The sequence below is a fragment of the Mus caroli genome, unplaced genomic scaffold, assembly GCF_978045245.1.
Source record: "Mus caroli unplaced genomic scaffold, Mus_caroli_1 scaffold_12, whole genome shotgun sequence".
In the NCBI taxonomy this organism is placed as follows: Eukaryota; Metazoa; Chordata; class Mammalia; order Rodentia; family Muridae; genus Mus; species Mus caroli.
Genome location: NW_028227267.1, coordinates 12698705 through 12712126, shown reverse-complemented (window position 1 = coordinate 12712126; position 13422 = coordinate 12698705). Strand labels below are relative to the sequence as shown.

At 42.1% G+C, this 13422-nt stretch overlaps 1 pseudogene across 1 annotated transcript; it reads right to left on the bottom strand.

Moving 5' to 3' along the window:
• Positions 1-455: 455 nt before the first annotated feature.
• On the bottom strand, positions 456-6279 carry LOC147001647 (uncharacterized; annotated as a pseudogene). Its single transcript, XR_015044718.1, has 4 exons — positions 6191-6279; positions 5108-5239; positions 4249-4432; positions 456-784 (listed from the first exon to the last, which is right to left on the bottom strand). The product of XR_015044718.1 is annotated as an uncharacterized LOC147001647 (transcript).
• Positions 6280-13422: the final 7143 nt, after the last annotated feature.

Below are 13422 nucleotides of genomic sequence, written 5' to 3'. Positions count from 1 at the left end.
GAGTTGGAGATCACTGTATTAGTCATAAGAATAAATGCAATGAACTCAATTGTAACTCAAAGCTGACAGTCAATATGTACTATGTATAGCCTTATCAAAATATCAAATTAATTACAAGAACAAATAAACAACCAATATATAACAAAACTTTGAATGAAAACATGAAAACCCAAATAACTAAACTAATCAAAACTCAAATCAAAATCAAACCACAAAAATTGTGTAACACAAAATTTTTGTCTGCACATTTTGTAGCACAGACTTACATCCTATTGCTGTTTGGCAACTAAATAGAAAAGCAGTTACTGGAGGTAGCAATCTTTGCAGGAGAAATTTAAGCAACACTCTCCTTTTAGAGTGTGGGTCTGAAGGATATGGCCTCCCAAGTCAAAACAGAAAAGATGTTGTAGACTTGCGTCCCAGTTTATACAATTTGGATGACTGATCTCCATGTAATTATTCATGATAACCCATCAGGAAAAGATAAATTTGCACTCAGAGTCTTCATGGATGCCCAGTAGCAGTTGATGTGTCTCAGCACTTCTCTGAGTCCCTTTAAATGTGCACTCTTCCTGGGCCAGAGGCTAGATGAAATTAAGGCCTGTTCATACGAAAGAAACCAAAATAAAGGAAGAGCATACAGCCCATTACAGCCATGATTATTAGGGATGAGAGGCAATAGTGGTGTATTTTAGGTGCACTCTCAATGCTCCTCCTCCAGCACTTCTCTTTGAGGGAGATCGTGGTCTGTGCCATGTTCCGGTGTCCGTTGGAGTATTTCACACTTAGGAAAGGAAGAAACAAAGGCCTGGTAAGCATTTGTCAATTCAGCTGTCCCTCCCAGAACAGCTGTATTCAGCTGGACAAAACAACATGACATATCAGCTGAGATCATTCCGTGCATCCTAAATGTCATAGAGCACCTGAGCTTGAAATTATTTCTCACCATTTAAAAGCTGCTAGAAACTGAACTGTCAACTACACATTATACTGGAGTTTTAAAAAACACCACATTTCCCCATTTGTGCATATTTATTATATTGAGTAATAACATTGTAGCAATGTCTGAATGTGAGTTCAAAAGAGATGTGTGCAACCTTGAAAACCATGTGGATCCTTATGGGGTGGGAGCATGCCCTGAACTGAAGTGAAGGCTATGATTTTTTCTCCAGTGCAGGAACCTCACAGGGTTCCTCTTGTCAATCCCTCTATCTGCAATTAACCATAGAAACCATACAACACAAAACCCATGGGTACTTCATAGGTCCTAGAACCTGCAAAAGTTTGCTAAACAAATATATTCACAAGGCTAGGTAATGAACCTTAAAAGTGATGGTCATGAAGAAACAGAACAACACCCCTGTACATCTATGACTATTGTAGGGCACACCCTCAAACACACATAATATTTGTGTTTTGCAATACAAGCATATTGTATTACTGTGACCTATTTAGTTTCCCGGTTAATACTAATATAAAAATCTCCCAGGATACTTTGGAGGCCTAAAAGAAGCAAATCTTGAATGGGAAAGGTACTTACTGGGCATAGCATATAGGCAGCTCAGTCAGTGATATGCTTTCCACTCCTAAACTGGTCTGGGATTCAGGGTACTCGTCCTATTATCCAATCTGACTCAGTAAGTTCCTAAGGCTGTGTAGAATAGGTTTGTTTCCCAGCCTAGGGTCACATGTTGGTGGTGGACCAGCCTCTTGTTCTTGTTCACTGTTTCAGACTTGTCCCAAAGTAAACAGTTTCTTCCAATAGGATCTCCCTTTTCCATCACCTGACTGACTTGGTGTCCAATGATATGAGCCCAGAGTAATATGAACTAGCTATAACTAGGATCCAAACGAACCATTTTCTCCCCAGAATGTGATTGTGTCAGGTCTATTTTGAGTAAGATATGGCTGACTAGTTAAAGGACATATGCTTGCATGGATTATCTCACACTGAGTTCATGGAAGGGCTATACCACACAGTATCTTTCCATTCTTCAGCAGATGGACATCAGGATAGCTTCTCCTTCAGGGCTTCTCTGAGGACCACTACAACCCTGAGCACCCTAGACTCTGTGGATATCTCCTCCCTGTTCTGGAAGCACTGGGTCAAAGAGGACTTCTTTCCCACTTTATGAACATGGCTTCCAACAAACATACTCAATTTTATACTACCAGAACTGTCTGAAGGTCCTCATTTCTCCCAAACTCCACTGAGGCTGATTTTAACTCTGAGAAAATGATTTTGAAGAAAAGTCATGCTGAATGCTACACAGATAAGATAGCGTGAGGACTTTAGATTATCTAGACCCTCAATGGGCTCCTGAAACAGGCCTGGTTTTGCTCCACAGCTATGGGAATTCTGCTGGATGCAAGTTCAGCTCCAAGCAACTCAATCTCTCAATGAGTAAAATCCAAGACAAACTACAAGGCAAAGCTTTACTGAGCAGAGGTAGCAGGAAATGTAATGGTGGCAAGAAATGAGGAAAACAACCTGGAATGCTTAGAAGACGCATTGAGCCACCTGACCTTCAGGTGGTCCTTCACAATTCACCAAGAGCAGAATAGGGACATAAACAGGTAGATTTTATACAGCAACCTCCTCCTTCCCTCCATATACCATATCCCTTTTATTTGCTCTAAAGATTTCAATGAGAATCAATAGTTTTGTCTCTAGTCAGTTAAAAATCTGACCCTAAAATAATTTTTGTGTTCTTTTTTATTTGGGAGTTAGGTGAGCATGCAGAATAATTGGACTGCTGTATTTGATATTTCATAGGTGCAAACTAAAACCTCAGAGTGCATTTCTCATGAAATTTGGTCTCTAGAGACACACACAGCTGCATTTATGCACAATCACACACGAACTCACAAACACATACACACATATTTGTATATACAAGAACCCATATCACAAACACAAGATTACCTAGTATTACACAAACACACAACTTTAGTATAAACAAGCTCAGCCACAGGTGGTCCAAACACACACAGACAAACACACACACCACACACAAGACACACAAACATACACACCACACAATACACACACAGAGACACACAAACACAAATCAATGAAAATGTTACTCTCGCCCAGCACATTTCCTGTTGCATGAGCACTTTCTAGGACCTCTGATGTGTATATATATAAGGTTCTTAGACTCAGGCAGTCTTTGCCGCCACCCTCATCTGTAATTAACTCCTCTTCAGAAAGTTTTTTATCCAGATACTTGCTGGTCCTACACGGAAGTTACAAGCTCTGCACAGATAACCTGGACAACCCAGTACCAAAGTCCCAAGAAAGAGATTCCTAAGAAAAGCCTCCAGCAAGCCCCGTGTTGACTCTCTGTGTAGGTATTGCTTCACTATACCTACACAGGATCCTTGGTAGCATCAGAGGAAGACAGTGACTTTTGGTCACTACCCAGGAACTTTTGAACCTATTACAGTTCATGTGATCTTAAATCTTACTCAATATCAGTCAGAAGAAAGCTGATGAAATGACATGCTGTGACATTTATTAAATGCAGTGCTGTGCCAATTATGAGGGAGAATCTATCCTGAAACAAAGCCATGCCCACGATATAGTTAGCAAAAACCATGTTAGCGGAGGGATGAGCTGTAGGATTCTGTGCATGTTCATGGTGGAGCCAATAAGACAAACCGATATCTCCCAGGGAGATAACTCTATGCAGGGAAAGTAAAGAAATCTAAAACTTATTTTTAAAATAGCTGTATTGTTTATCAGTTTGTTGAAATAAATAAGAGACGGAATGCCTCCTGATAGTGGACAAGAGATGCCAAGACTACTGGACAGAACAAAACAGGAAATGTCACGTTTATTGAGAGTCCAAGGCTCAAAGAAGTAATATAGAGAATGAGTGGACAATCCAGATGTCATTAAAGGGCCTCCCAACACACGGAGAGAGACACAAATCAGGAAAACCATGTATACACAAAAAGAAACACACAGACACACAGTCACAGACACAGACACACACACAAGCACACACAGACTTATTCACATAAAATCATAATTGAGCAGAAAACAATGAGGTATCTATTGTGCCAAACTTGCAGTTTCCTAACCAGGCTACCTCCACAGAGAGGCCTGTAGATGATCACATAAACAAACACTTGGAGGAGACATAGGTGAGTGCCTGGAGAAGTTGTTGGGCTGTTACATTGGATTGTCTATGTTTATTGTTATACATGAGGGCAATCGGCCTCTGATATATATGTTCCTACCTGCTGCTCCTTGGCACTTGGGACACAGATGTTCTTGCTGGCCTCCTCACAGAACCTCTTTTCTTCCCCACAGGCCACTTGTGTTCCAGCCTGCTCCACCAGCAGCTTTCTGTTCTCATTCAGTAATATCCTTACTTTTTCATTGAGTTGAGTGCACTCACGAAAGAGGTGTTGCTCCTTGATGCTGATCCACAAAGCAAAATTGGATGATTCCCAGCCAGATTCCATTTGCTTACCCCTCCTCCAAGTCCCATGATCCCTGCAAGGGCCCTGATCCCCAGACAGCCCCAGAAGAGTCCACACTATACATAGCAGCACCAAACAGAGGCAAGTGAAATCAAGATACCAGCCATATTCCACAGGACTCAACAAAGTTCTGAAAACCCTGACACTAAGAGTGCTCCCTATACATCACAGAAGAGGAAATGTTCCTCATGGTTGATTATAGGTCTGTGGTACCAAAAAAACCTTCAGCAGGTAGAGGGCTTACCCCTCTGAGAGAGTTGAGAAGACCCAACAGGTGTACACTCTTTCCATTTTTGTCAGGAATCCTACATCTTTTAATCTTTGGTCAGAATACTAGAGGTTCAGGGTTCCTGGATATTCCAGCACGGTGGAAAAGTTTTCTATGTAGAGGATCTTGAATTTGGAAGAATAAAGATTGGAGGGTCTTGGACACTCTTCACACTTAGGACAACTGAGTCCAAGAGGTACAAATCCAAGACCCTAGCCTCGGGCAGGGTTCCTGGATAAAAAACACATAGCATGGATCCAGAGCCCTTGCTTTTGTTCAAAGTCCTAAAAGGACAGAAGCATTCCCTGCCTAGTTGTGGAGGTCTCAGTTGTGTAACTGACTCACCTGTAAGAATAGTTATCCTCGATCAGTTCCTTGGAGTAGTCCATGGAACCCTTTATGGACTTGGTCATTTTCTCCATATCCACCATTGTCTTCTCATGTTGTGATTTAATGATGTTGAATTCAGTGTTCATCCTGTGTTAGGGCATGGCCCAAGAAGCAAATAATCTGCCCAATTAAGGATTCAATAATCATGTGCAAACAGGCTACCCAAGCCAAGTGCATGCCACATCCTGGCTCATTCAAACTGGGTCCACTTGATGCTAATTAAACTTACTATCCTGGGCAGAGGACAGCAGAGCCAGGGGACCAAATGGAGGTAGCTGACCTTCAAGAGCTTCCAGGGCAAGCATGAAGGAATAGACTACTTCTATGACAATTTTCCACTACAATGTGCCACAGGCATGGGTCCAGTAGATATCTGTAATGGCTTTCCTCTTATTTTTAAGGCAGGGATTCTCATTCCTTTGTTTGGTTCCTGTTGTTATGGGAATTCCCAGAGGGCACACTAGTATTTACAGGACAAAGGCTTTATCACACCTCCTCCCCCAGGGGATTCTTGTGTGACAGCAAGGAAACACCAGGAGCAAACTTCCCTGGTGATCACTTTGGGCCTCTATGGACTCAACACTATCAGGACCTGCAAACTGTGCATCACACAAGTCCTCAGACCCCATCAAAGGTCCCAGAGCCCCAGTCCTGAACAAAACACACACAACTACATTCACACACACAGACACAATTAGAATGCCAAATAAATCCAGGGAGGTGCCATCTCTCAGAATATAATGAACAATATCAGAGTAAAGCCATGATAGCCTGCAGGCATTGCATTCACACACTGAGAGGCAGCAAGTGTGAGCAGGTCCTTTCAGCTCTTTACAACAAGATACAGATTGCAAGCACCCCAAGGTCAAGTACAAAAGAAGATGATAATAAACACACAGCACCTTGTTTATCCAACAATGAAACACCTGTCAGGGCTACTTAATTGAATGATGGGAGATGACACACTCCATTCATGGAAGGAAATTGGGTTCACAGATGGCACAATACAGTCAACAGGGTACTGGGCATAATTACTACCTGTAGTTCAAATCGTCACACTTGTAAAGTTCCAGGACTCCACACATTTCCTCCATGTCATTGCTGATCTTCCTCATATACAATTTCAGTTCTTCTACTTCCTTTCTATTTGATGTCTGATTAGTGATGTTGGAATTTTCAGATGAAGCAGACGCTGGAGAATGAAAAACAGAAATGAATTTGCAGACTTGATGGCCCAGGGGCAGGGGAGACCACTCTGAGTCCCAAGAAGAAGATTGAGGGAGAGAAAAGGTAAAGACAGGGTGAATCCCTAAAAGAGCAGAAACGCTCTCTTCCAGCTGGTTTGCCAAGCTATGTTCTTCTTCCTCACCATCATTATCAGACATATGCCACACTCCCTATTACAGGCCCCTTGCCCTGAAATCTATAAGATGCCTCAGAAATAAAGATACAGGGAACATTGTTAGGTCATATCAGATGTGATGCAGGGAAATCCTGAAGTTCATCGTGCTTAGCACTATTAAGCCCTAATTAATCGTGTGTCTTCAAATCCAAAGTGTCTGAAACCTCACCACATGACATGACCAGGGGAGCATCCTTCTCTGTTCTTTTCTTCAGAGACTCATGTAACCTACAGTAATCTGGAAGATGAAGTTCTTCAACTCCCTTCTATGAAAGGAATAACACAGTTATTCTCATAGTGCCCACTCCTGGCATTCTTTGTCACTCACAATGAAATTAAATAGCTCCCAGAAAAGTAGCTGCAGGTTTGTCAATTACTGGCTCTGTCTAACGAATCATCAGAAATTCTTGACTCTTTGTCTGACATTGACAAAGTCCAAGGCTTCAGCTTGTAAGACCTACTCCTGGAAGGCCCAGCTCAAGCCTAAATCTACCAGGAAGTTCCCCAACTCTGCCTAGGACTCACTGTGCCTTCTCCAGAATGATTTCCTTCTTCCTTTTTTAAGAGAGAGGATTTCCTCTTCCTTCTGTGTTGGTCTGGTCTCTCCTTCATCTCCATTCTCTTTCTGACATAGCCTGAACAGCCAGGAAAACATCCCTGTTGCTGAACCCAGAGCAAACGAAGGGATGACTCACAGGCAGTTGCTGTTACCACAACACAGAGATGACATCACAGAAGATTCTAGTTCTCTCCTAGATACAAGAGATTGTCCAAGGAAGGCATTACTGATGATGTCACTAGGAACTGCCATGACCTACCTGCTAACTCGTTCTCCCCAACCTGGTCCTTTTCTGTGGTGCCTTTCCTGGAGCCCCGCATGGACCCATGGGATACCCTTTGAAACATCTCCTTCCAAAGCTAGAGAATTCGAAGTGCTTCATTAGAAGTCATGTGCTTTTGATGGGGAATGTTGGTTATGACTCTGACATGCTTAAGAGATTTTTGTTAGCACCCAAACCTCTAGGGACTGTGGATGTCGTAGATTTTTCACAAAAATAAGTATACCACCTGAGTCAATTCCTGTGACATACACTCCAATTTCCCAAGGTTTTCCTGTCTCACAGAGGCAAATGCCATTCTCCTATATATTTAATTGTATAAAACCTGGATAATATTTTCAAACTGTGCATTCCTTGATAGTGGGCATTCTTTCCATATATATCCATGTGTTTCACAAAATCTCTGGTTTACAATCCTATCTTTTACAAGGGAAACTCCCTTTTCTTTGAAACATAGGGGATCATCTACAGGGCAGGAATAAATAGTAAACTTGCTGTCCCATCTTCAAAACATTATCTTGCACATGCTCCTGTTCTCAAATACAACCAGACAATTTAAGTGGGCATTAGAGAGCAAAGGTCATCCTGGACTGTACATTACTACATTGTAGCCTCATAGCCATTACTTCTCCTGACTTGTGAAGTTGAGCAATGAGGAGGTTGCAGGTTGTACCATGATACTGTACTCACAGCAAATATCAGACTCATGAGGTAGGGCAGGGAGTGCAATGGACTGAGTTGAGATGAAACCTCAATTTTAATGTGTCTATAAGTTCAGGATGCTGTCCCTTTGGCATTATCATCTCTGGCTTCTGTGTTCTGATGCTGGGTTTGCTGAATCTGTGCTGTAATGCCCCCTAACCTCAGAGATATAAGAGTGAAAAATCATGTATGTCTTCTTTGGGAAACCATCTGAATTTCACTGCCATCTTGAGCCAAACAATATCAATATGCAGAGTTCAGAAATCAAGGGGAGATAGATGATGCCTTCAAAATACAGGTCTTTTTCTTCCAATTAGTGCTCATATTTTTTCCAATGTGATTTTTCCTTTTCTCTTTCACTAAAGGTGGCTTGTGTGTTTGCTGGCCTAAAGGGTCCTGGATCCACCAACAAGGCGCTTACCCTATACAGACTCAGTTTTACCAAGAAAAGGATTGTTGCAGAATCATGCCCTGGCAGCCAGAAGGTCAGCTACACTGTCTTAGGTCCAGCTGAACTGGTATAGGAGTGAAGACCTGAGCTATCTGGGAAAAGGAAGCAGCATGCAGTGTCACACAGCTCTCTCTGATGCAACTGCTAGAACTGGAATAGGGATGTTTGTTTGTTTGTTTATTATAAATACATACAAAAATTAGCCAGAGTTGGGACATGCCTGTAATTCCAGCACTCAGAAGGGTTTTTAAAAAATTGTTGTTGTTAGTATTCTTGTTGTTTCTATTGTTTTTGTTTTGATCTCTCCCAGCTATTTGCACCAGACCCAGAAAATTAAGTCCATGCTCTCTACAGTTCTATTATTCACGTTAATCAGTGATTTTATTGTTAGCAAACACTCCTCAGATGATCTCATTACTCACTTTCAAATAAGGAAAACAGTCATACAGACATTAGTTCACTTGTATGGTCTCACATAACCAACTCATCCTGACTGTAGAGTGGCATCCCAATCTTTGGAATACCCCAGCTCCTATTTTTGAGATGACAGGCCTCTGTGGAAGACTCCATTAGCTGGCTGAGGGCCTGGAATGGCTGCAGCCTGAAGGCCAAGACTGCCCCTCCAGTATCTCTGAAGCCTGAGGCAGATTTCAGCCAACAACACAGGAACACTTGGCCACAGCTGTTTCAGGACTCTATTTTGGATGAGCCCTGAGACCTGGATGATCAGAGGTCTCTAGAATTCTGGGAAAGGTGAGCAGAAACCCTTAGACTTGAGGAGAATAATGGATCTTTTGGATGCAAGTTTTTTTTTTAATTTATCTTTGCTATTGTACATAGTTCATGTCAAAAACAAAGGCACCCTACTTTACAACACCTAGTCTCTCTGGGTGTTAAAGTGATTGCCTGTGTATACACACTAGAGTTACTAGAACAATACATTTTGTCCCATTTTGTTAAATAATTAAATATTTTTGTATTAATATCTTTTCATTTATTCACTTTACACTCTGCTTACTGCCCAGTGACACCCATTATCTTTCCCCATTTTCTGGGACTTCCTGCCGTTCTCTCTGTGAGGGAGTGAAATTAATTAGCTAAATTTGGATACATATTAGCTTTATTTAGTGTTATTCTGGCTAAGTCTTGAGCCTAAAGAAGATATTTGCTAGCATAGTAAGTTACTTGGTTTTCTTGGGTGCTCGCTTTGGGATATAGTCCAGTGTTAGTGAATATAAGCATAATTTAAATTTTAGCCCAAAAAGTATTTGGGGAATGGGGGGTGGTGCTGCACACCTGTATTCACAACAACTAGGTGAGGAAGGAGGACCCAGATTGTGGAGCCAGAATCAGGTATAGACTCTGCATCCAGAGACAAGAGAAGAAAAGAATGGGGGCTTGGATATAGATCTGGGACTAAGCATATTCCAGTGCAAGGCTTGCCCTAGCATCACTAAAGTAAATAAGTAAGGAGAATCAAAGCGTTTTGCTGTTGGGAATGAGCAGGTAGGAAGATATTTAGCAAAGCAGTCCTTAGTAGTTACAATTCTAGCTCAGTTTAAAAATGTGGGAGTATTTACAAAATACTTTAAGTGGAGGGAGGCTTGACTATTCTTCATTGCCTAAAATTGGTTTTTATTTTCAAATGGTTCTATACCTGTTGGCATTAGCTTTCGACAGTATACTAGTTAATAGTCCAGAATTAATGGACACTTAGAAAGGGAAGTGTTTCAAAGCAAAAAGGCCACAATACAAGTTAGAGGTTGTACAGTTCCACTTTCTGCCTGGATGGTGAGAGGCTTTGTCCATGTGGGCTAGGACCACAGTAAGTTCCTGTAATCGACAGCTCTGTTGTTCACGGAATATTTTGTTATCTGGCTAAGAACTAAGAAAATTGACACAGGGCAAACTTTTTGAATGTTAAGTTCTGACTATGGAATACATAGTGATTGCGGAATCAGTTCCATATTGCTGTCAGGGCATCCTTCCAGTCTGTGCTGGTTCCATCTGTAGTCCTTTGGATCTGGACTGATCAGGAACATGAGCCCTGGACCATGGCTTCTCAAGTACATACTCATGGTTTTCAGGGTATGACAGGTAACTCATAAGTTCTATCAAGATTGAAGGTAAAACCGTAGAACATGGAATTAGACACTTAAAGAGACTCAAGTAGGTAAGTAGTAATAGAGTGTTCATGAAGTTTTAGTCAGCTTTGACTTATCTCTCTTGTACTTTGTGGAGGGGGTAGGGCACCTTATTAAGTAGAAAACTGACTAGGGTGTCAGCTTTACTCCTTTCTGTTTAACCCTGACTGTAGCATCTATAGACTGTATAGCCAAGACACTTTGTTGCTTTTGTTTGTTTGTTTGTTTGTTTGACAAGATCTTGCTGTGTAGCCCTTGCAGGCCTGTTACAATGTAGCCCAGACTGGCTTCCAGCTCTTGGCAGCACTCATACCTTAAACTCCAACATGCAAGCTTTCAACAAGATTAGTGATATGTTCTACATGGAAGTTTCATTGTATAGCCCAGGCTGGCCTCACATTTCAGAGGCCCGCTGGCCTCTGCCTCTGGAATTCTGTATCCAAAGGTGTGCACTACAATGGCTCACCAATGAAGATCTCAAAGTAACAGTAATAAAAAGGAGTTTGTGAGCAGCAGGGGAGAAATTATTTGAAAATCTAAAACACTAAAGAAAGTCAAGGAACTTTTTATAAACCAAATGAGACGATATGCTATGTATTTGAATTTGTAGTAGCCATTTTGAGAAATAGAGTTTGATGCAGGAGACCTGCCTTAAATTCCAAGTCAGATTGGGCCTGAGGTGTGCTAGGGGACTACCTCAAAACAAAGAAACAAACTGAACAAAGAAAAGGCAAGTGCATGTCCCTTAGGTCAGATAACCATTTTGAACGCTTTTAACTAGGAGAAGCAGTTAGTAGGTGAGATACTATTTTAAATTGGGGATTCCTTGAAAGGTTCTCAGAAGCAATGGTCTTCCACCAGGGTTTTCCCCTGAGCTGACATTAGTGGGAAATGAGGCAGCTTTCCTTTCTTTGCCTACACAGTATTTTCACCCTTCCTGGGTTTCCTCTACATCTGCATGCTGTAGAGTTGCAGTCATTTACTTAGCAGAAACTGGCTTAGACTGGCTTTGCTTTTCAAAGTTACAAGCTTTAGGAGCTGGCTACTGAATTCTGTGTTGACCAGAGCAGGCTGCAAGGCTAGGATTTTATAAGTAAAGGACACCTGCAGTTTGAGGAATTAATTGCCTGGCTCCTGGATGTGAAGCTGTGCAATGTGTCTTTAAGCAATCAGCATCCTTTCAAAGAGTAAGAAATGGAACCCGTCTTCTTCACCAAATAGGCATGGGCCTTAGATCACCTTTCACTTCAGTCACCCTTGACTGGATTCTGGGAAATGTTGCTATAGAAAACCTGAAAGTTTAATGTGCAGGTTGAAATACAGGATAGATGCCAAAGTGACTTTAGCTATATAGAGTGTGGGGAAGAGAACATTAGAATCATACTCACATTTATTCCCAGCTTGTGCCCTCTGTCTTGTTTACATTAAAAGGAAAAGTCTGAACTGTGTTAGGCCCTTTACTAGGGGTCTTTCTCTTGACTTGTCTGTGACCAAATAGTCAGACTAATAGAAAGGTCACTAAAAGGGCAAGGGCTTTATTTTGTTTTTGGCCGTGATGGGCCTTCTATACTCTAGGCACTGATCTGGATTACGGGCCAAGGCATTTAATGCTATTGTTTCTTAGAGAATTCTCAGCAGTGTGTTCTTGTAAGTACAGAATTTCATATTATAGGGCCAGAAGGACTTTTGAAGTCCATTTCACCCCACGTTTTCCTTCGCTAAAGGGAATAACTGAAGCACAAGAGAGGGTGATTCTGTGTTTCAGAAACATGGCCGCGCTCTCATGCTGAAATGACTGAAACGGATTTCACATTTTCAGTGTAGTTAAAATCTCTTAGAGCTGGCAGCAGATCATTGCTGGGCTTAAGGTTGTACCTGAAACCTGAAAGAATCAAAACCCCTAATCTTAGTTTCCAGGATTTTTCAAGGTCAAGGCTCAGTGACAATCTAGGGGAGGAACCTGAAGGGCAAGGGCTAAAAGGATTGTTCTCCTTAGGAGAGCCTTCCCCCCTCACCCCCCCTCCCCCAAGTCGGTAAGGACTTCACAATTGGGAAATCACTAACAGCAGTGTGAAGTTTTCTAACGTGGACAGCAGGAAGCCTGTCTTTTTCTTATCCTCTCCCTCAGCCCCTCTTCCCCCACTTGTGTAGGATTTTGAGGTTGAATGTGCATTCTGCACAGCTGCTGGGAGGTAGCTCTTCCCTGTGGCTGTGCTTAAGCAGCTGGCCAGGGAAGCATGGGAGCTGAGGCTCCAGCCTGTGGATTCTCTTTCCTCAGACTTTAGTCCTGACCAGGGAGTGGCGTTCTCTCCTGTGGATGTGTGTATATATATTCTTTGCTTTATACTTTGTTCACGTAGTTGAGTGCATTCTTCCAGGCATTCTGGATGGGCTCTTTGCCAAGACATTTATTTCAGCGTATTGTCATCTTGGGCTGTGTGTCCTCTCTCGTTTTTGCATCCTCTCCATGCCCTTCCCAGCTTCCTGTTAGTCAAAGGGAATCGCTCTTTCTGAACCAAAAGCTCTCAGAGTTGAGCTGAAACTCCTGGAAATTGCTCTTCTCTTCCGATTGCACTGGATGGTGGTGTGCCTAAAACTAAACAGCACTGTAGAGGTGGCCTAAGGGACCCGAAGCTACTTGCACAGGTAGGGAGGTAAGATCCTAGCAATGGTGCTGAGCTCCATGATACCCAGTTCTTCTCCAGGGCAGAGGGAACTTTTACTTAGCTGGA